This window comes from Apodemus sylvaticus, chromosome 13 (genome assembly GCF_947179515.1).
Source record: "Apodemus sylvaticus chromosome 13, mApoSyl1.1, whole genome shotgun sequence".
Classification (NCBI taxonomy): domain Eukaryota; kingdom Metazoa; phylum Chordata; class Mammalia; order Rodentia; family Muridae; genus Apodemus; species Apodemus sylvaticus.
In genome coordinates, this window is record NC_067484.1 from 66146012 (window position 1) to 66170524 (window position 24513).

Sequence of the window (24513 nt, forward strand, 5' to 3'; positions counted from 1 at the left end):
AGCTTTCATTTCTGACCTTTAAAGATGAAAATCAACCTGTTTCAGAAAGGCAATTACTTCCCAGCATCTGTGTCTCAGCACCTTCTATTTCCAGTTTACTATCAACTGAGTACAGTTGATCTAAGTACCTATAAATAAACACAGAAAGGTCAGAAGTCCATATGAAATAATGTGAACCAATTATCAGCAGATGCTTGACTTCTGTGTGTGATAAATGATAGATAGATAGATAGATAGATAGATAGGTAGATAGATAGATAGATAGATAGATAGATAGATAGATAGATAGATGATAGAGTCAAGTTGTGTATGGAGTGTGTGTGTGTGTGTGTGTGTGTGTGTGTGTCTGCTCATGGATATGAGAGTGTGCATCTCTGTGGAAGCCAGAGGACGACCACAGGTGTTGTTTCTCAGGGACTCTTCACCTTTTCTCTGTAAAGCCAGCAGACATAATAGCTCACGGACCCGGAGTTTGCCAAGTACACTAGGCTGGCTGGCCAGAGAGCTCCAGGGATCCAGTCATCTCCCTCTCCTGAGACCTGAGACTACCAGCACGTGCCACAACTCCTGGCGTTTTTATGTGGGTTCTGGAAATCAAACTCACATGTTCATATCAGTATGGCAAGCACTTTACTGATAAGCTGTGTACCCCGACCAGTATTGTATTCTTATGTTTTATTATCTCCATTTTATGAGAAAACCTAGGTTTACAAACAACAACTAAACCACTGCAGCCTAGTGCATGCAAAAATAAGAATGAGGATTTGAACCCAGGATGAATCCTTGGGTTAACCCAAGGGCCCTGGATCTGTGCCACATTGTCCATAAGGAAAAAAAAAAATTAGGCAAAGGTTTATAGCACAGAGTGTTTTATTTGAGGAGTTCTGTCTCTGTGTACAACTATTTTTGCAAGAATATGACTCGCTACACTCCTCTGTGTATTTCAAAGCTGTATGTACTTCACATCTCTCTGTGTGGAGAAGCTGGAAGATGTGTTTCAGTGGGAAGAGCCCCTGTTCTGAAGGGACTTGCAAGAGAGGAGCTGGCAGGTACATTAAAGATGGTGCTTTAAACTCCTACTGCATTAAAAAAAAAAGTATTCAAGGCAAAACCAAGAGCCAAATAATGTCCCTATGACCTTTTACTTCCTGCCTGCCTTTTCCTCCCACTGGGTAATCGATGTTTTTGACTGGTCAAGAAAATACCAGCACTTATGAACCATTTCTACAGATTTGAAAAGAGAAATATTGTTTTGCTCTCCTTTTCCCTTAAGATTTTCCTTTTCACTGTTTTCCTTGCCCTTGAGCTATGGTCTTAGAGCAATTTATTCTGTAATGCATACTCCCAACCACAATAAAGCCACAGAAGAACTTGAAAGACCAGCTGACAAGCGAATTCACAATAATGGTGGTTACAGACACAGAGAAGCATATTCAAGCACATGTACACATACACATACACACATATGCACGCATGTGTGCACATGCATGCACAGCCCTCGAGGGCTAAAAAGGATGTGAAGCAACTAATATGTTACTACGTTACTGGAGGGAATTCAAAATGGAACAGATGCTTTGAAAAAGAATCTGATACTTTTTATATGTAGATTTATCATATGACCCAACAATCACATTCTTTACCCAAACTTAAGTGAATATTTATGCCCACGGGAAAATTGTTGGCAAAAGTTTATAGTCTTATTTATAACATTTATAATGACCCCCAATTGGGAAAATCTCAAGAGACCTGGAGAATTAATCAATAAGCTGTCTGTCTTATACTCACACCAAAACTACCACTACATAATTGAAGAGAAGAAACTATCAGTAAATGCAGTGGCACAGAGTAGTCTCAAGACACCACACTGAGTAAAATAAGCAAGAGTTAGCATAGTGTATGATTATGCTTATATAACATTCTAGAAGCCCAGGGACAGACTAGATAATTTGTGGCCATGTATACATTCATGGGAAGAGAGCATGTCTTCAAGGTAATAGCCGGGTTTCTTATAGGACCATAAAAACATTCTATGCCCAGATTTTAATAGTGTTTAATCAATCTATATGTGTTAGAATTCATAGAATTGTACATCAAACATGTTAATGTTATCATATAGTTTTTTACAAATAAACCATTAGAGAAGACTTTATACAGTAAATCAGGAATAGTGTTAATTCCTGGAACACAATGCATTTTCTTTCTTACTTTTTTCAAAGATTGTGATTTAGATTCCAGCTTCTTAATCTACTAGTTCAGGATATGCCACACCAGAGTCACATAGCTGAACATGGGAGTCACAACAAAAATTTGTCAACAACAATGCCCAATGGTCAGAGAAATAATTCAGAATCAAAGCATCATAAAACAAAGTGTTTCCAACAGAGTTCCCTCATAACTGACAATTTTTTGAAGCCTTGCTTCTGAGCACACAATATGCATACTTTGCATGCTGTGTATTATCATGCTGCACAGTGCCAACCAGTGATCCCTGAAGTACCTCAGATCCGAGATTTTGGTATGTTCCACACTGCAGGAATTTTACAATACACACAAAGTGTTTCTCTTTATAACATCTTAATAATGAAAAACAAGATTTAAAACTTTCCTGCTGTTGTATAAGTATCCTTAGCATCAGCCATCCAATTAATATATTTTAGGGTTATATCACATTAGAAACTTTGGTTTTAAAAATTGCTGCTTGAAAAAAAATTGCTGCTTGATGCTTCATGTGGCGGTGCATACTTTTAATCCCAACACTCAGGAAGCAGAGGCAGTTTGAGTTTGAGACCAGCCTGGTCTACAAAGAGAGTTCTAGAACAGTCAGGGCTACATGGAGAAACCCTGTCTCATAAAAACCAAACAAAACAAAACAAAAAAATTAAATTTTATCTTGGGATTCTGATAGAATTACCCACAGTTTCCAAAATAGCCTTAAGCATACTCTACCATGTTATATTTAAGAGAAGCAATAATCTTAGCATTGACAATAATAAAATAATTGTAATCAATCAACTCTGAAAAACATGGAAGATGTTCTGTATTATATAGTATCAAAACTTTAGCCAAGTTCAACTCTTTACAAAATAGCGTGCACATCCATCTCATTAGAATGCAAATTTGCTCCTGTGTTTAATAAATCGTGAATTTCTATGTATGGCTTGTTTATTCTGTTTGACTTAATTAGCTAGAAATTTTTTTCTTATTTCTATTTACATCTGGGTATTGAAATATCAACTGTGAGATAGCCCTTCTCTGGAAAATTCACTTCAGTGATCAATTGCTTTTCAGTTAAAAATAATAAAAATTTCCCTGATGGTTGGATGACATCATATATCAGCATGCTCCACATGTGCAGAACCATCAATGGGTATCATCAATATTTATTTTAAAGTGGAAAGATAAGACTCAATGTAGGAAGGCATGACAGGACAAATAACTGAACTGTTTGCTGTTGCAGTGAATTCAGCAAAGAGGTGTCATGGCGCTTGACCAATGGCATTAATGTATTCTTCTTGAGTCAGAAAAAAGGGTTTCCCATATACCCCATCCTTAACATGCACTGGATTGTTGTTAGGTAAAACATTAGATCTCCTACTCCACTACATGAGGAAATGATTCCCTGTCAGCCTCTTCTGTTGCTAACTTCATCAAACAGGAAGTCTGGGTTTCAAGTTGTCAAGCTTTCAACATTAGATCATGTCAACCTTTACCCAAAATGAGCAGGGCACAAGCTTAGGACCTTGGATAGACAACTCATAAAGTAAGTTCACTTTTTACATTTGTTTATACAGGGTTGGTGCACAATTAAACTAACAATGTAAGGCTTCCTTTTAAATAGTTTTTAGTTAAAAGACTAGGTGGTTAAATGAATTAAAAAGCAATTATATTATTACTAATAATAATATAACTTGCTGTTGACAATTTGACAAAAATTATAGCCATAATATTAAAATGACCAAAACTTCGGGACTACAGTCACAATCAAAGGAAGCCACAGCAGTTCTTCAGGTGACATGGTGTCTTGGCTTTAATTCTAAAGTCCCTTTGTAAATGTATTGGCTCATTCAGACTAAACCCTCTCTAATCTATAAATTTATTTGGAACCATCCTGATTATTTACCTATACTGGACCACCCACTGGGTGACAGTCCCACCCTTGTGTGAAATGCCCCCAGACATACTTAATCACAATATCCATCATGCAGACAAATGTCCTCTGGAGGGAGCAGAGCGGAGAGTTCAGAGTCCTGGGGAAAGCAAGCACTTAGGTGGGAGAAATGCTTCTAGAAATTATTTCCTCCTCCTTCTCCTCTGTGAGAGGAAAATAAAATGGAAGAGGAAGGAATGGTTGCTTTGGCACAGGATGGCCTTCAAATGACATACACCTCTTTCAGCACTTCTAGACCAGTGGTTCTCAATCTTCCTAATGCTGGAACCCTTTTATATAGTTCGTGTTGTGGTGACCCCCCCAACCATGACATTATTTTCATTGCTACTTTATAACTGTAATTTTGCTAATTTTATGACTTGTAATGTAAATATCTATCTTTGTGCTCATTTTTAGTGGCTCCTGTGAAAAGATCAGTCCACCCCAATGGGGTTGCAACCCACAGGTTTAGAACCACGGTTTAGGACAATGTTCTTTCTGTATAGTTTACTATGGAAGCAATGCCTCTTGTCCTAATGCATTGAGGGAAAAGAGCTTCACCTTTGTTTGTCAGAAGGCCTCTTCCAAGTAGCTTCTCCCTGCCGCTTTTACTGAGAAAATCAGCTCAACTTCCTGTCTGGCTTCCTCTAAATGGACTTTTCAGTACCTGTTTTTTACCTTTTTGAAGCCTTCCTGGGAACCTGACTCCAAACCTCTATCTATACTTGTTTGATATCCATTTGCAAGAGCACTTGTGAGCCTCTCCCTTTTGATGAGTCTTCTACATTACTTTTCTCCTCTTTCAAAAGTGACAGTTGATTTCAAAAATATCTTTCTGATATATTCTTACCCCTCTAAATGAAGTACCAAATGGATTTCTGGCTCAGCAAAATATAAGATTCAGAGGATGAATGTGAGAAAGATTAGAAAATGTGTATATTTTTTTTTACCTCTCTGGAATAATATATTATTGTATTGGCGAATAGCAATTATATTACTAGTAGCATTGTATCAATGGATGTATAAATGCAATGTATTTATCAAGTGTTCATTGTATGCAGGAAAGCATGCTACATTTCAGTGTTAACATGATAAGAAAAGGCATAGACTCTGTTTTGGACTAAGAATGATTATATAATCAAATATATGTCGCCATTTATACCAAACAAGATATACCCATTGGATATATATAACCAGATAATATAAATTTCTCACATATGGCAGCAGCATATGTTATTATTATTGTTGTTGTTATTGTTGTTATTTATTATTAATAATGTTAGCTCTGGATGCGATAAAATATTTATCAATTCTTCTCTGAATAAATAAATAAAAGACAGAGCTAGGGAGAAATGCCTTTTGACAGCTCAATTACAATGATATGAATTAGGCATTTTGGTAGATCCGGAAAATAATGAAACATGAAGAATGCGAAGACCTACGACTAGTGTTGTTAAGACTTTGATCAAGAGAACCCAAATGTGTAGAACAGTGCGTTTACAAAGCTTTAACTTTTTAGAACCAGGTAAATGAAATTGCTCAGTGGCTAGAGAGCTATTGCAATAAGAAACAATATCATAAATGCTTTGTTGGTTTGTTCCTTTTTATTACTATAGAAGCAGTGTATGGAAAAGATAAAGCATTTGGTTTCTAGATTAGAAATGGACCAACTCAAATTTGACTGTTCACAGTTATTAGAGCCATTTAGAACTGTTAAACTTGACAACATTAGCGGCATTTAAAATTGAGGATTTTCTCCCAATCAACTTTGCCACCAAGTTATCATGAAAGAAAGTTACAGATCCAAATCATCTTTCACACTAGGAAACTTCTCTCTGGCTTTGTGTGTGATCAACACACGCACACACACACACACACATACACACCAACATGCACACACAAGTTCATTGCTGAGGTCTGGAACAGCACAGCACCCTCTCTCACAATGGCGTCAGCCAGCCACTTCCTTCACTTGTCTATTCTCTGTAGGGAGAAAGACTTGGGTAACTCCAAAATTAAGGCCAAGACTCTATGTGACCATATAAAACAGCTGTGACTCCTTTGACTGTGACTATAACCCCCAAGCTTTGGTCATTTTAATACTATGACTGTGATTTTTATCAAACTGTCAGCAACAAGTTATACTTTCTTTATCTGTAACATAGTTGCTTAATATTTCAATTCATTTGACCACCTCATCTTGTAACTAAAAGATATTTAAAAGGAAGCCTGATGTTATTAGTTTAATTGTGCAACAGCCCTGAAAAAAATAACTGTAAAAAGTGAAGTTGCTTTATGAGATGTCTACCTGAAGTCCTAAGCTTGTCCCCTACTTATATTGGGTAAAGGTTGACATGATCTTAATAACTTTGAAACCCAGGCTTCTGTGTGATCAAGTCAGCAGCAAAAGGGGTTAAAAGGGAGTCATTTCCACAGCTAGTAGTAAAGGAGATCTAATTCCTTATCTAAGGATACCCAGGAGCTTTTGTGTGTGTGTTAAGAATGGGGTGGGTGTGGGGGTGACCATTTTTCTGATAACAGGGACTCCATGGGGCTTAGGGTGAGTACATTGATGCCACTTCCAAGTGCCGTGACACCTTTTTGGTGAATACACTGCAGTAATAAGTATGTCACAGTTATTAGCCCCCCAGAAAGCCCCTCTCATGTGTGCACCTAACACTTCAATTTTCACTGTGAAATAGACATTGACGCTTTTCATGGACAGTTCCCCATTTGCAGATCAATTCAATGTATGATGTCATTCAACCTTAAGAACATTTTTTTAATATAATTTATACTTGACAAAGCAATTGATCACTGAAATGCATTCTCCAGAGAAGAGCTATCTCATGGGTTGGAGTTTCAGCACTCTGATATAAATAGAAATAAGGAAAAATTTCAGCTAATTAAGCCAAACAGACAAAACAAACCATATTTACCTCAATTATCTGAAATCTGGCTCACTAACATTAACATTTGGCTCAGAAATTCTAGTCTTCTCTTTTCTAGGAACAGTTGTGTTTTGTTTTGGCTTGGGTTATCTGGCTTTTTGCCTGGGTTCTCTCGTCAGTGACTGCCACAGTAGGGTTATTCAAAGAAGCATTTCATAAGCACAGACTAAGGAGAGGAAAAGAAGGAAGGGAGGGAACTGAATGAGAAACAGAGGGAGCAGTCAGGGGGGAGGGGAGAAAGTGACTCTCAGTGAGTATCTTTGGTGGAGATCAACTCCACCTAAGAGTTGATATGAGCCAAAGGATTGCTACTAAGCCTTGTCTCTTCCAGGTACTTCCTGCCTTATAGAGAGCTGAATTTATATTTCCCTCTACCTCTGAATTAGAATTTACAGTGCTGTCCATGCCCTTCTAAGAGTACTGTAAGACAATCTGATGAGAACATGTTCCCAGAAGCACTGTGTTCATAAGTACATTACTTCAAATGAGGTATTGCTCATTCTTGCAGATCCAGTAGGAGGGTCTGACCTAGTAGGAAGTCGTAGCAATCTGAGATTCCACAGTCACAGTCATGTTCAGCTTGATTCTTCCTAGTTTCCACGCCTTGTACTGGTGAGTGTGGGCATCCAGAAATATCCTTCTCAGTTGCCATTTGTCTCCTAATAACACCCAGCCAACCCCTCTGCTTGGGAATTAAATCTTCTGGTGTGGTTTAAGTCCATTTGGTTCCATTATTTAAATCCAAACATTGACCATCGCACAAAATAGAATAAGATATTTTCCCAAGAATTGAAAAAGCTTTACCTCAAATATCCAATTTGGCAATTTGGAGATTAATAATTAAAAGCTGACACTGAGCCCCCCAAAATGGTGGGGCAAGCATTTCTACTGTCTGCTTCATTGTATATATTTGTATGAGCCACAAGAACACAGCTATTTGTGTGTGTGCTAATGAAGGCTTCTCTTCTATTTGAATGTTTTTAATTTAGCACGCACAGATATACTATAATCCTTGCAAACAAATCATTAGCCCCTACAAATTCTCCATTTAACTGAAAAGACTCTTGAATGGCTTAACAGATACTATGCCTGTGTTTTCTTAAGTGTTTATAGGCATGCTGGCAGAATAATACCTTTAGTTTGTAGTTATAAAATCTATTAGAGCTGTCCTTTAACTCTCCATTCAGAACTTAGAAAATCTACAAGAGCTTTTTCATATTTTTTTTCTTCTCTAACCCAACATTTTGCTGCATACAAGAAACACATCTCAATGTCAAAGAAAGACACTAACTCAGAGTAAAGGGCTGGGAAACAATTTTCCAAGTAAATGGTCCCAAGAAACAAGCTGGAATAGCCATTTTAATATTGAATAAAAGCAATCTTCAAACAAAAGCTATCAAAAAGGATAAGGAAGGACATTTCATACTCACCAAAGAAAAATCTACCAAGAAGAACTCTTGGTAGAATTCTGAACACCTGTGTTCCAAATGCAAGGGCACCCACATTCATAAGAGAAACTTTACTAAAGCTCAAAGCACACATTGCACCTCACACAATAATAATGAGAGACATCAACACCCTACTCTCATCTACAGACAGATCATGGAAACACAAATTAAACAGAGACACATCGAAACCAACAGAAGTTATGGACCAAAATAGATGTAATAGATATCTATAGAACATTTCATCCTAAAACAAAAGAATATACCCTCTTCTCAGCACTTCATGGTACTTTCTCCAACATTGACCATATAATTGGTCACAAAACAGGCCTCAACAGATACAAGAAGATTGAAATAATCCATGCCTTCTATCAGATCACCACAGACTAAGGCTGGTCTTCAATAGCAACAAAAACAACAGAAAACCCACATACACATGGAAGCTGAACAATGCCCTACTCAATGATCACTCGATCAAAGAAGAAATAAAGAAATTAAAGACTTTTTAAAATTTAATGAAAATGAAGGCACAACATACCCAAACTTGTTGGACACCATGAAAGCAGTGCTAAGAGGAAAACTCATAGCTCTGAGTGCCTCCATAAAGGAACTGGAGAGAACATACACTAGCAGCTTAACAGCACACCTGAAAGCTCTAGAACAAAAAGAAGTAAATATACCCAAGAGGAGTAGATGGCAGGAAATCAAACTCAGGGCTGAAATCAACCAAGTAGAAACAACAAAAAAAAAATCTATACAAAGAATCAACAAAACCAGGAGCTGGTTCTTTGAGAATATCAACACAATAAATAAACTCTTAGCCAGACTAACCAGAGGGCACAGAGACAGTATTCAAATTAACAAAATCAGAAATGATAAGGGAGACATAACAACAGAAACTGAGGAAATTCAGAAAATCGTCAGATCCTACTACAAAAGCCTATATTCAACAAAACTGGAAAATCTGGATGAAATGGACAATTGTCTAGACAGATACCAAATAGCAAAATTAAATCAGGATCAGATAAACCATCTAAACAGTCCCATAACCCCTAAAAATTGAAGCAGTCATTAAAAGTCTCCCAACCAAAAAAAAGCCCAGGACCGGATGGGTTTAGTGTAGAATTCTATCATACCTTCAAAGAAGACCTAATACCAATATTATTCCACAAAATAGAAACAGAAGGAACACTCCCCAGTTCATTCTATGAAGCTACAGTTGTGCTGAGTATTCTTCTGGAGATGGGATGGTTTCTGTCTAATCAGGAACTTGTCACAATTTCCTTTCATACGGAACTTCATAAGAGATTTCTATTATATTTAATGTTCTAATATATTTAAAAAACTGGTTTAATGCATATTACTTTTAGCTTCATAAGATATGTATATTTAAGAGGCATTTAACTATATAAATTATTTTGATGATTTAAAAAATGTCATTACTGAGTTGTATATTTTAAAATAAATTTTATTAGTTTTTTTTTTAAAGCCTTATTCTATGTTTCCCAGGGATGACATGCTACATTCTTTCTGTGGCCCCTGAATATTTGACATTACATGTATTTGAGGTTCATATGGTTTTTTCTTTTAAAGCAATTTGAATTGTTTTGCCTTGTATTTGTTAATTAGTGCTAACTTAGGGAAACAATTGCTGTGAATGTATTTGAGTCTCACTACACATAGTCTGATTGTTCTCTAGGTGGTTATGTTGGGTCTGTTGTGAAGGGACCCATTTGTACTTGGTAAGGAATTGTTGTATGTAGAATAAAAATACTAAGTAAACAATGCCAATAGTCATTCTTATCCCTCATTTTCATAATCTTTCATTTTTGTCTCTGAAGGTTTTTTCTTTACTGGAAATAAGAGTTATTTTTCCTCATGGTAATAAAGCACATTTTTGATTTGCACAATTAAAAAAAGTTACTATATGAGCAATGGTTCAAACAAAGCCCACACAGCACACAGTAAGTAGTGGCTGGTTTGGTAATGGTGCTCAGAGGAGTCTGAACTTCTCCAGGACAAATTCTGGCCCACCTAGATGACACACTCAAGTCCCCCCCTGCCCTTATTTGAATACTTGTGAATGTTTGGAGCTATATATTAGGCTGGCTATTGGAATAATTTCAGGGTCCTGTGCTAAGCTGTTACTTAAATGAGAGATGGAATGGTAGCTAGTTAGCTCTGCATTTATTCCGATCATCTGATTCAGTGCCTGTAGTCTACTGGGTTTTCCATATGTACTGAGCATGAAATGTTGAAGTGAAAAGGTGAGCGGGTAGAAGGATGCATGGAAAAATTATAAATAAATGAACATGTTTAGTAAAGTGTTAAAATTGGTTAAGATAAGTATCAAAGAATTGCAGAGATCTGAGTACAACCTGGATGCTGGGAATATATGGAAAAATGTCAAATGAGAACACACTGCTAATCGTTTAGAGGAAGGGGAATTATCTAAGATTTCATTCACAGATGTTTACTGCTGGGTAGGGAAGCCCTCTAGCAAGGCCTTCCCGGGTAAGACCTGTATCAGGAAGAGAGTGAGATTGGAGTAAGATCTCACAACACAGTGCTGAAACACACAGACCCTAACATCTGCCACCGGATGGATTTAAGCTCCAGTTCTGCTAACCCCCGGCTGTCAAGAGCAAGTTAGCTGCTTCACCAAACTCCAGGGCTTTTGTTGTTTTTTTGTTTTGTTTTGTTTTTGTTTCTCTCTGTGTGTAAACCTGGGAAATAATAATGGTCTTTAGAGGAGTATTAGGAAACTTAAGTAAATTTTGATTGTTTAACAATCCATCTGCTCAATGGTTAAGGACCAGAAATGAAAATTTGTTTTTTCCTGCTGGCCTCAATCTTAGACTATTCATAGCAGAAACATAGGAGGACTGTGGGTGAATGAGAGCTCAGAGAAAATCTGCTCCTGCAAAACACCCCAGCTAACAACAGAGCCCGCAGAGCTGTGTTCCCCATCCACCTCACCACTTACTTGTCTTCCTTCTGCCCCCTGTGATGCACCCCAATGTCTCAGAAGGCACTGTCATTGAGGAAAGTAGCTTCCTAATGACTTCAATTATTATCATTTGAATTTTCTCAATATGTATAATCCCATAGAAGCTACTCATTGTCTTGTTTAAAAAAATTAAAATAAAATAAAGCCCTAAAACAATCTAGCGATACAGTGTCTCCTAGGCCCCACTGAAAAGAGTTGGGAATATGTACTTTCTAACTGCCTCGTGTCTCTTTGATTTCCTCATTCAGCAGCAGAAAATTTAATAATAGACCCAACACAATTCACACAGAGGGGAGAAAATTTCCCACACCAGTCCTCGGGGAAGAGACATGAGGCTGATTGAAGAGTGGAAATTTAATAGCTGCCTGACCTTCCGAAGCAAAGGCGTTCTGAGCCATTCGCCTTTAGCAAATGGATGATTGTGTTAGCCTTGCTGGAAAAGGACGCTGAGCCGAGCCTCAACATCTGGACCACCAAGACCACGCGGCTCCCAGGCAAGGGAAAAGTCGCTTTGCACTTGGCGCAGTACAGGCTGAGTGACCATGACTGGCGGCTTCGATGCTTACAGCTTGAAGCTCTGCTTAGTAAAGGCCCCGACGCATCCTTCCCTAATAGGAGTAGCTCTTAAATCCACTACAAATTATCCTTCATGATTGTGAGCAGGAAAGTATAACCAAGAAAGTATTGCTCTTTGGCAAGCACTCTTTTTGACTTTCTGTTCTTTTCCTTTATTAGGTACTCTGTACTGGCTTTCTTTTGGGAGTAATTTTTTTTTCCATAAAGAAATCAAAATCTATTTAATACTAATCTACTTTTTTTCCAGAGAATCATTTCAGATGTGATAGAAATGAAACAAGTGAAGCTGTGGTAAGATTTTATTTTGAATGGTGGCCTATAGGTTTGGCCCTGTGAATACATGTTGAGAGGAAACGGGCCAATAAACTTCATTGACATACTGAGAGTCTCTTTTCCCATTATATGGCCTTACTGCAGAGCCTGTCCCTGTGTGCTCTGTGCTCTACAGAAGCTGTGCCATGGGATGGCTCCTGTGCAAGTTAAAAACAAGGAAACGCGAAGGCCCCAGAAATAAACAAGGAACTCCTCTTAGTGCTGGACAGGATCTGCAAGGAGCTCTTCTTCAGACAAAAAGCAAAGCATTTTTAACCCTTGGCCACACTCTCATCCATGGCTATGTATCTGAAAGCACCCAGAATCTGGGTACGGGGGTATATGCTGTAATGGCAGGACTTGGGGGGGAGAGGCAAGAGGGCTGCTGTGAGGTTGGAGCCAGGATGATCTCTATCCCAAGGGCTAATAGAGAGATTCTGGAGGAGGACAAAGAAGAGGAGGAGGAGGAAGAGGAGGAAAAGAAAGAGTAGGAGGCAGAAGAGGAGGAGGAAGAGAAGGAGGAAGAAAAGGAAAAGGAGGAGGAAGAAGAGAAAGAAGAGGAGGAAAAGAAGAGGAAGAGGAGGACAAAGAGAAAGAGGAGGGAGAAGAGTAGGAGGAAGAAGAAGAGGAGGAGGAAGAGGAGGAAGAGGAGGAGGAGGAGGGAGAAGAGGAGGAGGGAGAAGAGGAGGAGGGAGAAGAGGAGGAGGAGGGAGAAGAGGAGGAGGAAGAGAAGGAAAAAGAAGAGGAAGAAGAGGAAGAGGAGGAGGAAGAGGAGGAGGAAGAGGAGGAGGAGGGAGAAGAGGAGGAGGGAGAAGAGGAGGAGGGAGAAGAGGAGGGGGAAGAAGAGGAAGAGGAGGGAGAAGAGGAGGAAGAGGAAGAGGAAGAAGAGGAGGAGGAAGAAGAGGAAGAAGAAGAGGCAGCCATGGCAGCAGCACTCAGAAAATGGAAGTGGCCACACACTGTGCACTCTCTTGTCTGCGGCATTGGGAGGCAGTTTGTACAGCAGAAAGTCATGTTTACAAGGTATGTCGGATGACAAGCAGTTTGAAGAACTCTGGCCTTAAAGGTCAATTAGTGCTTTCATTTCATAGTCGACTCCACCAAATCCATGGACTACTTAACAATTGTTCTCAGACAATCTTGCAAATGAAGCACATAGAAATTGTTCAGGGCTCCTGCTCTGTGTGCAAAGAAAATGGTGCAGAGTTTAAGAGAACATTGCCCAGCCGTGTGTGAGTGACAAGCAAGGCACGTGAGGGACCAGTGAGGGTTAGAAGCACCATTCCGCCCAGGTTTTATGATACCTAACTTTCTCCGCCATCATAACTGTCTTCCAAACAATCTGGACATTACACTCCAAACATCTCACAGGCCTCTAATGCCCAGAACTTTCTACCGTTTTCCAAAAATCTACTAGAAATAGTAGGAAAGCATTTAGAAATATAATAAATTTTTCATAGCAATGTTTAGTTTAAAGGGGCTGTGTATTTATTGTGCTCACACCAACTAATGAATTGAATGTTGTTATGCTGGTTTTCAAAATTCCTTTTTATTCGTCTTTCTTACATTACATCCTGACTGCAGTTTCCCCTCCTTCCACCTCTTTCAGTGCCCACCCCTACCTCAGCTCCACTCCTGGCTTAGCCATTAACATCTAGGCTCATAACCAAAAATATTCTTCTTACTTTAGAGCCAGATAACTGAGGTTAGGAGGAGGTGAAGGAGCTGACTTTGATCCTATTATCCAGAAATGGATAAAGACTCGGCTTCAACCCGAGCTCCTGTGCCTGAGCAGTCCTCCCTGGCTCAGCCTTACCACCTAATCTCAGATCTCAGAGTAATAGCTCTGCTCTTCTCACTCTCTTTCCTGCCTGGTCACTGAGACTCTGCTCCTTTGTGCTTCCATTTGAAGGCTGCAGCAGCGGTGGTGGGAGGGAGCCTGATGCACAAGCTCTGTGATTCTGATGAAATCATCCTCTTGTCGGCACTCTCAAAGAACAACAGATCGCAGGAGAGAGAGAGAGAGAGCTGCTGGGATTTTGTTTTGCTTTAAGCAATAATAGATGTTCACGTTGATATCAGGGTGTGAGATTTCTCATCAGCCAAAACCGGCTCCTCTGTAACATCTGCTGACCTTCCAGGCTGACGAACCCGCATCGTCACTGGCTTCAGCAGAAGTCAGGTTTGCATATTATTTTAGGGACATTGTCCTGACAGCGTTGGGAACAGTGAGTGTGAGAAGTGCTGCTGGCAGGGGCAATGGTGCTGTCAATTGTACTGAGCAAATGGCAAAGGGATAAGCTTATGTCAAGGCTAGACGGGAATTTAAATTGAATACATTTAGTTCCCAGATGAAATCAGAACAATTTTTGTTTCTATCAAATAGAAGAGATAGATCCTCCAGGGTCACAGACGGTTTCTTTGCTGTGTCTCCAACCCCTGTTTGGCCAGCAGAAGCCCATATACATCACTCTTTTAAACAAGAATGTGGTTTGGGTTTTTTTGTTGATGGTGGTAATGGTTTGGTGAAAAATATCATCAAACTAAAACTTAAAAATCTCTATTAACTGCTTCTCTTTATGTCACATAGAGAACCTGTGGAGTCTCTAGTTTATTCTAGAACTAATTAACCTATTAATTACTGACTACTATCTAATAAAGTGTCCGATTTTAGCTCATATATTTTAAAGTATCTACTGTATGTAAAGTATTATTCTATGCTTGGGCTATGGTTGAAGAGTAGCATAGCAACACCTTTGCCCTTTGCCCTTTGCCCTTTACCCTTGTTAGGCTTGCATTCTGCATGAAGAGTTGAGTTTTACTTTAGTAAAAATAAATATGTCCGTGAGTTTTCAGGAAGCCCTTCTGAAGAGGCAATGCCTGGCCCCGCACTAAGGAGCAGAAAGAGGCTTCTTCCATGGCATTCTTGGAAGAACCCAGCAAAGCCTAAGTAGGAGGTTCCAGACTACTCAAGAAGCAGACAGGAAGCTGAAATCACTGTGGGGTGTTTAGCAAGGGTGTGTGAATGGTATGGGACAGGATAGGTATGGAACTGCCTTCTGGGTCATGTCACTGGTCTGTTCAAAGCTTACACTGTAGGAGGGAAGAAAGGAAGGAGGGAAGAAGGAAGCTTGGACACATAGATAGGGACCTATTTGTGTTAAAAATCCATTAAAAATCAGAGGCCTGGAGATAGCTTCCACCTTTCAGCATCTGTCCACATTTCTGAGCTTCCCAGAGCAGGTGCATCATTGCCCTGTTCCTTGGTGAAAGAGATGGCTTCTTCATGTTTGAGTCTTTTCTTTAAGAGTAACTCATGTTCTGTGAGATAAACACAGGCAGTTTTACTTAGGAAAGTCATATGACAACTCCTAGACGTTGAAAGAAAACCTGATTTAGTTTCATCTCCCAAATACTCCAGAAGTATTTTCCATGAACACATTGGATAGAGTCCTGACTTTTCCTTCTGGGTCATGTCACTGGTCTGTTCAAAGCTTATACTGTAGTGCAGAAGCATTATTTGAGAAAGTCATGCAGTGGTGGCCATTCCAATATGAGAAAATATATAAATACCTAATGTTGGGTTAGACAATTGATTTTTATGTAATCTCTATATTTTGCTATACTCATAGACCATAGCCTAGCATAAAAATCATCAGAGAGGCTTCATTGATAGGCACAGATGCAGAGACCGACAGCCAAACATCAGGTGGAGCTTAGGAAATCTTGCAGAATAGTGGAAGGAAGTACTGTAGGAGCCAGTGGGTAAAGGATATCACAAGAACACAGTCCCCACAGGGGACTCATAGACACTGAACCAACAATCAGTAAGCCTGGATGGGTCGGATCTACGTCCTCTGCACTTATGCTGTGGTTGTGTAGCTTGGTGTCCTTGTAAGACTCCTAACAGTGATGGAAAGGTCTAGCTCTGACTCTTTTGCCTGCTTTTGAGAACTTTTTCCTCCTACCTTGTCCAGGGTTACCTTGTCCAGCCTTGGTATGAGGGTGTGTGCCTGTTCTTACTGTAACATGTTATGCCGTGTTTGGTTGATATCTCTGAGAGGCCTGTGTCTTGCTGAAGGGAAATGGAGGAGAAATGGAAACAGAGAAGAGGGGAGGGTGGATGGACAGTGAGAAGAGGAAGGAAGGGAGATGCTGTAGGGACATAATAAATGAGAGACGAATAAATATTAACTAATTAATTAATTGATGATAACATCCAAAGAACTTCATAAAACAGATAAGCATTTTTTTCCTGGGTCTCACAACTTATCTCCTGGTCATCTTCTCCTTACCCTTTAGGTCTCAGCTAGATCGGCCATCACTTCCCAGAATCCTTTGGTTTCACTACATGTTCTATTTTTTTCTCATGCTGTGTGCCTTTGTCATCCCTCACGGCAGTAGTTATGATCCTATGTGAGTATGTCACTGTCACTGTCATTAGATGGAACACTTGAGATCTGTGTGTGCCTTCTCTGATGCATGCAGTCAGCAGACATATATCTAACACTGTGTGCCAGGAGAGGAGTATAGTATTCTGGCTAGAAAAGTTCAGGTTTTTTTTAAGCTATTTGCAAGGCTCCACTGCCCTTGGACTGTGTTTCTCCATTTTTCTCTCTTCTGTCCTTCCTTCTCTCCTTCCAGAAATACTTCCAGAGTACCTGATGTGGCCTGCCTAGGCCTTTAATGTACTCTGGCAATATGGTGATGACTAAGACAGCCTGTACATTACTTTGTCTTATAATGGTGTCTGAAAGGGTTGAGAAGGGAGTACAAATTGTTAGCTGGTGTTGTATAATCTATGGTTAAAGGTCAAAATTAAACACTACATGGACTTGTTATTAACCTCATAAATATAATTCAGATTTAGTTCTTTACATTGAAGAGAAGGGAGTCACCAGACTGTCAACAACTTGAAATATTTCTCCAATTTAATATAGACTAGAGCCGGAGAGGAAGCAGTCGGCGATGATCTCCATCCTTTTCCACATTTACCGAGATTTACAGAATAAAATCAGATAAGCCAACTTTGTTCCATTTGGCATTGTATGTACTCTCTCAAGTCACACTACCCTACTGACTACAAGACATCAAAAATCTCCCACACTGGGAGAGAACAGTTGAGCAAATACCATAAAAAACAATACTGGACATTGTTGTCAAAGCTACTCATGCAATTCCTTTCTTTTTTGCTCCCTCCATCTCCCCCAAAATAAGCACAGGGCCTCCCATGCATACCAGGCAAGCATTCTATCGCTAGTCTGCATGTGCTCCGCTTCTTTTATCCTAGTAAAAGGGTTCATGAAATCTGAGCATCTTGAGAAACCAAGATATTTTATGATCCTTAACACTACTCAAAAGATTAATGGATTTGAACTTGACAGACATCTTAGGTTAGGAGTCTTCAATCAATTCTTTATGAATGAGTTCCAGTCCCTACTGTAATCTGAAGCTTAGACATTATTTTCTCAAATTTCTGCAATTTTTTAAAGCTGTTTTATTATTTCTCATATCTTTTTAACCTTTATTACTGGTTCCTTAATATTTTTTAAATTGACGAATACATTTAACCAATTTAATTGATGAAACTTCAATAGGTTTGCCTTAAAAATTACATGGCTTATTCAAAATGTAGAATCAATACTAATTACCACAAATAGAAGGCAACTATAAAAATAAGTATAATGAAACTAATTAATTATATAAAAATACTAGTGGTATGTGTCTGACTCTAGTTGACCCACAGTAAGAGGGAATTGGTGGTCTATCCCACTTCAAAAACTAAATCCAGGAGAGTGAGTGCAACACATCAAAGGGCTGTGGTTTTCCAAAGAGAAACATATAGATAAGCCACAATTGCTCCAACCTTCTGTTAATATTCACAGTCAGTGACCTAGGACAGTCAGGTCCATAGAATTTCCAGACCTGACAAAATTGCTGTCAAGTTCAGAGAGAGCAAGGAAGGCATCTATAATTCAGAGACTAGACGACTAGAGGTGAATATGTCACAAGATAAGTACTCAAAGGACATTCAAATGTTTCCCACCAAGTATTCAGAATGATAATAACTGGTTTCCACATGTACACAAAGAAAATCTCTGAGGATGGAGAAAAAAAATCACACAAAAGGGTTAGAAGGGCTTGTATTCAGGATGCATACAGTGCCTGTTTCTACCAGTTAGATCAGATAATCTCAAGATCTGTGGGTTATTTTGTCAATTTGTCTTGAACAAAGCTTGTCTTGGAAGTTGTAAGAAACTATTCCAGCATGGATTGCTGCCCTGTAAAACTTAAGAACACCCAACAGCAAACCCCAAGCCAATAGGTTGTTTCCAGTTAACTTAATATTGACCTTGAATAAAGTTCAGAAATATTTACAAGAATACAAAACTATCAACCCAATAAAGTAAAAGTTAAAATGTCTCAAATAAAAAACACTAAACATAGAAAAGAACATAAATCCTTACCTATATTAGAAGAAAAAAATCAATCATCAATCAATTCAGAACTGATCTACATGCTATAAATAGCAGATAGGATGTTGAAAGATAAATGCCATATATTTCCTATTTTTCAAATATTCAAATAAAGGCAAAGAAAATATACAATGACTGAAATCATAGCAGTAGATCTGAAGAAAACAGATTTGATGATAAGAACATGCTGATGGATGAATAACAGGTTAAATGTTACATATGAAACACTTTATGAACATAAAGACAGAAATAGTCTTTATATTACTATTACTTTATATTACTTTTATATTTATATCTATATTAAAATAGACATAAATGAAATGGCTGAGAAAAGAGCTTTGAAAGGAAAAAGACACAAAACTATAGGACAAAGTCTCTAAGCCTAATATGTGTATCTAAAGCCTCTGGAGGACTAGGGAAAGGAGAGATGACATAAAAAATATTAAAAGAAAGCTAAGAAAAATACATTTGTGAAATGTCACAAAATCCATCACTGTAAACATGTAAACTTAAGAATTAATTGAAAGTGAATAAATAGTACTCCATAGTGTATATATACCACATTTTTTCATCCATTCTTCTGTTGAGGGATACCGGGGTTCTCTCCAGCTTCTGGCTATTATAAATAGGGCTGCTATGAACATAATGGAGCACGTATCCTTATTACATGCTGGGGAATCCTCTGGGTATATGCCCAGGAGTGGTATAGCAGGATCTTTCGGAAGTGACATGCCCAGTTTTCTGAGGAACCACCAGACTGATTGCTAGAGTGGTTGTACTAATTTGCGACCCCACCAGCAGTGGAGGAGTGTTCCTCTTTCTCCACATCCTCACCAACACCTGCTGTCTCCTGAGTTTTTAATCTTAGCCATTCTGACTGGTGTAAGGTAAAATCTCAGGGTTGTATGAATTCATGAAATTCTTAGGCAAATGGATGGAGCTGGAGAACATCATACTAAGTGAGGTAACCCAGTCTCAAAAGATCAATCATGGTATGCACTCACTAATAAGTGGATATTAGCCTGGAAAACTGGAAAACCCAAAACATAATCTACACATCAAATGAGGTACAAGAAGAATGGAGGAGTGGCCCCTGGTTCTGGAAAGATTCAGTGTAGCAGTATAAGGCAAAACCAGAACAGGGAAGTTGGAAGAGGTGGATGGGGGAATAGGAGGAGGGAAGGGGGCTTCTGTGACTTTCGGGGAGTGGGGGACCAGAAAAGGGGAAATCATTTGAAATGTAAATAAAAAAATATATTGAATGAAATAAAAAAAATTAAAAAATAGAGTGAATAAAAACATTACAAATCTTACTTTATAAAATCATAATCATAAAATCCTAGTAGCGCTCCAGGGAGTGGCCAGCACCTCCCCTATGCAGCTTGGTAGAGCTGGTCCTGGTGGTGTGGGCTAAGGAGCTAACCCCAAAGGCAGGACTGCAGGAGAGCTGGCCCCACCTACCCCTCACTGACCATGTTGTAAAATTGTTGCAGGAGAGCCAACTTCTTCCCTTGCCATGGACTGCAATCATGAGAGCTGTTCCTGCCCCTGACCTGGTCACAGCTAGAGAGCTGGCCCTGGCAGCACAGGTTCAGGAGAGTTAGAGGGCTGACCAATCAGCTACTCCTCAGGCCCAGATCTGGGACTTGAAGTTGGTCCATACCAACATCTGCCCCATCTATGAACCCCTGGAGTATGCAAAGGGTCCAGTCCTGCAGAAGCAAAGATGCAGGATCCCCATGACACAGGGCAACAACAGGAAATATGAGAGCCGTCCCAGTCAAGATCCAGTATTGATAGTATAATAGAAGCCAGAGGTCTCTAACTAGAACAATGACTTGTTACAATGAATATTTGTAAGTAAAGTTGTTTGGGCAAAAGGATATACTGTGTGAAATACAGTGGCACACACCAGTCTCCACAGCAAGGTAGGTTTCTAATTTTTTTTCATTTTTTATTTTAATTTTGTTTTCTTTTAGGGGGAGGTTGTAAAGGCAGATATAAAACAATGAGAAAATGAATAGGATTGGGGAACATGGTGTGAAAAATCACAAAGAATCAATAAAAACATTTAAAAAATCATAATCCCAAATCCAAGAAACTAAGTTGAAACAATAGCAAAGCACATCAAAATCAAATTGCCAAAAGAAAGTCCTAAAAGATTTCAGTGAGTAATAAGAAACTTTCAGTGAAGAGGGACTAACTAAGGTCAGCACAGACTCTCAGTGGAAACACACACGCAGAAGGGCATTAGAGTAGCATCTTTAAAACACTAAAGTGCCGTAGCCTAGAAACCAGCACCATGCAAAAATAACTTCCAGACATCAAGGGGAATATAGATGCTTTCAGACACCTATGTGAGTTCAGCAGCGGCAGACTGCTCTATAAGAAATAGTCCTGAGGGCCCTTCAAGGAAAAGAATAATATTAGATGGAAGTGTGCCTACTCTTAAAGAAGGAAAACAGAATGGTAGATACATGGGGGGAAGGAGTAATGCGTTTCTTATGTAACTTTCTCTGAAACACAACTGACTCTTTAAATATAAAAAAATACTAAAATATCAGGTTTAGTACATATATAAGAGTGAAGGCCACCAAAATATAGTAGGAAGGGAAGAAATGGAAGCATACTCTTGCAAAGTCATTATATTATCTACAGAGCAGATAATGGAACTCAGAATTAGAGCATGAAAAGTTAATAGCATACGTGATGAAGCACAATTCAATAATTAAAACAATAACACTAAGAATATGTTACTAATAATTCAGAAGGGGAATAAATAGAACAGTAAGAAAACTTATTTGAGAAGGAACAGAGAAATGGAAAAAAACTGATGAGTGTAAAATAAGAAAGATAATGGAGGTAAATATAACTATATCAATCATTACAATAAATATAAATGGTCTAATCATATCCGCCATTTTCTCAAGAAAGCAAATAAGTTAAAGGTAGGGAGACATGTCTTGCTAACCCTAGTGAAAAGCAGGCTGACATCTATATTAAGATAAACAATGGATGTCAGAGTAAAAACAATTACCAGGGATAAAATACGTACTATCCTTTGAAATGCAAAGGGCTCAGCTTATTAGAAGTATATTAAAATCATGAATGTTTATATATCTATATGTATTTTTCAAAATATGAATAGAAAGACCCATTTCTCCATGCAATAAAACTTAAAGATGACATCTAGCTTAATTCTGAGTGTGTACTACTTCCCATGGAGATCAAAGACAAGAAAGGAATGTCTGCTCTTTCCATCTTTATGCGACAGAGCCATACTGATGATTACTGACCAGAAGAGGGGCATCTAGAATGGAAAAAAACAGCGCTGTCTTTATTGGCAAACAGCATGAGGCTGGAATCTGGGAAAGCCATGGCTCAGTGGTTGAAGTACTGACTATACAATATAAAGATCTGACTTCAATTTCCAGTACCCATACAAAATCTGGGAGCAGTGACTGCTGCTGGTGCTGGGAGGTGAGAACACTTGGAGCTCACTCACCTGGGCCTAAACAGTGAGCCCAGGTTTAGTGAGAAACCCTGTCCCCCTGAATCAGGTGAACACATATATACATGCATACATTCCCTCCCTCTGCACACACTAAAGCAAATCTAACAGAGGCTTCAACACTCACCTACAGCTAACCCTATTTAAAAGATGAACTGGTACATTTTGTGTCAACTTGCCACAAGATAAATTATTTGAGAAACAGGACTCTTGATGGAGAAAATGCCTCCATAAGTAGACAAGTCTATCAGGCATTTTCTTGATTAATGATTGATATGGGAGGGCCCAAATCATGATGGGCAACACCACCCCTGAGCATGTGGAAAATGATCTGTACACTGAAAACTCTATAAGGAGGAGTGAGTGAACAAGTATTTACACGAGTGGAGAGAGATCTATCTGGTTTGGTAGGCTTAATGTTTTTAGAAAGTTGGCTCTTCAAATTGATTTATAGATTCAGAGCAACTTAAACACACCCCAGCATGCTTTATCATTGACTGACAGCCTGATCAACAGCTGAGAGAAAAGTGAGATGACACCCAGAAACACCAGCAGAGCAAGAACAAAGCTGGAGATGGACATTGTTCAGATGCCAAAATGCTTAGCGGTAATAATTGGACAGCGTGAGGCAGGTACAGCATACACAGACTGCACGTGTAGAATAGAATGCAGATTAGGTCTATATTCATGGAGCCATTGGATTCTTAACAAAGGAATAAAGGTAATTCAGTAGGGAAACAACACTTCATCAATAAGTTGTGCTGAGTCAATTGCATATAAAATCAAAACAACTTGCACTTTAACCCCCACATATCACATCACAAGCAAAAATTAACTCAGAATAGGGCCTCATCAGAAGTTCAAAATCTAACAATATAAAATGTCTGAAAGAAAATAAAAGAGAAAATATCTAGGACCTTGAGCTAAGGAATCATTTTTTACCTTACACACACACACACACACACACACACACACACACACACACAAAACCACAAAACATAAATCCAAATAATATTTTGAATTTTGTAAAAATTAACAGCATATGCTCTAGAAAATCATTAAGAGGAGGAAAAGATAGCTCAGAGTGGGAGAAAATACTATTGAATAATAGTGTATAAAAGTGTGTGTGTGTGTGTGTGTGTGTGTGTGTGTGTGTAAAGTACTCTTTAAAATCAATAATATAATAACTTAGTCTAGGTAATAAAATGATAAACATGTGGAAAAATATACTGTGGTTAACATATTAGTCACTAAAGAAGGGTGGTTAAAAACTAACTGAAATATCATGATGAACTAATTTGGCTTATTTTGAAGAAATTGACTCTAACAACCAGCACTCATATACTGTCCATAAATTATCACGAAGTGATAGCCTCCACTTTGAAAATCAGCTTGAAATTTTAAGTGAAACACACCTCTGTTTATGATTTTTTTAAGTTGAATGCAAATCTGATGCCCTGCTCACCTATTCCTCCTGGACAGTCACCCAAGGGAAATAAAATCCCTTGTTCTTACAAAGATCTCAACGCAAGTGTATTAGTTTGGGTTCTCTAGAGTCACAGAACGTATGGATAGTCTTTATACAGTTAGGGAATTTGTCGACTTACAGTCTATAGTCCAACTCCCCAACAATGGTCAGCAGCAGCTGTGGATGGAAGTCCAAGGATCTAGCAGTTTCTCAATCCCACGAGGCAAGCAGGCAAGGAAGAGTGAGTAAATCTTCCTTCTTCCAATGTCCTTATATATATCCAGCAGAGGGTGTAGCCCAGATTAAAGGCTGTAGGTCTCCAACAGAGGGTGTGGTCCAGATTAAAGGTGTGTGCCTCCATGCCTTGAATCCCAGATGATCTTGAACTCGGAGATCTCCTTGTCTTAATCTTCAGAAATTCATAGCCACTATGCTTCGAAATCTCCATGCCAAGATCCAGGTAAGAAACTTATATCTCTGAGCCTCCAGATTAGGATCATAGGTGAGCCTTCCAATTCTAGATTGTAGTTTATTCCAGATATAGTCAAGTTGACAACCAGGAATAGCCACTACAGCAAATGTTTCTACATACTTTATTTGTGACAAACAAAGGCTGG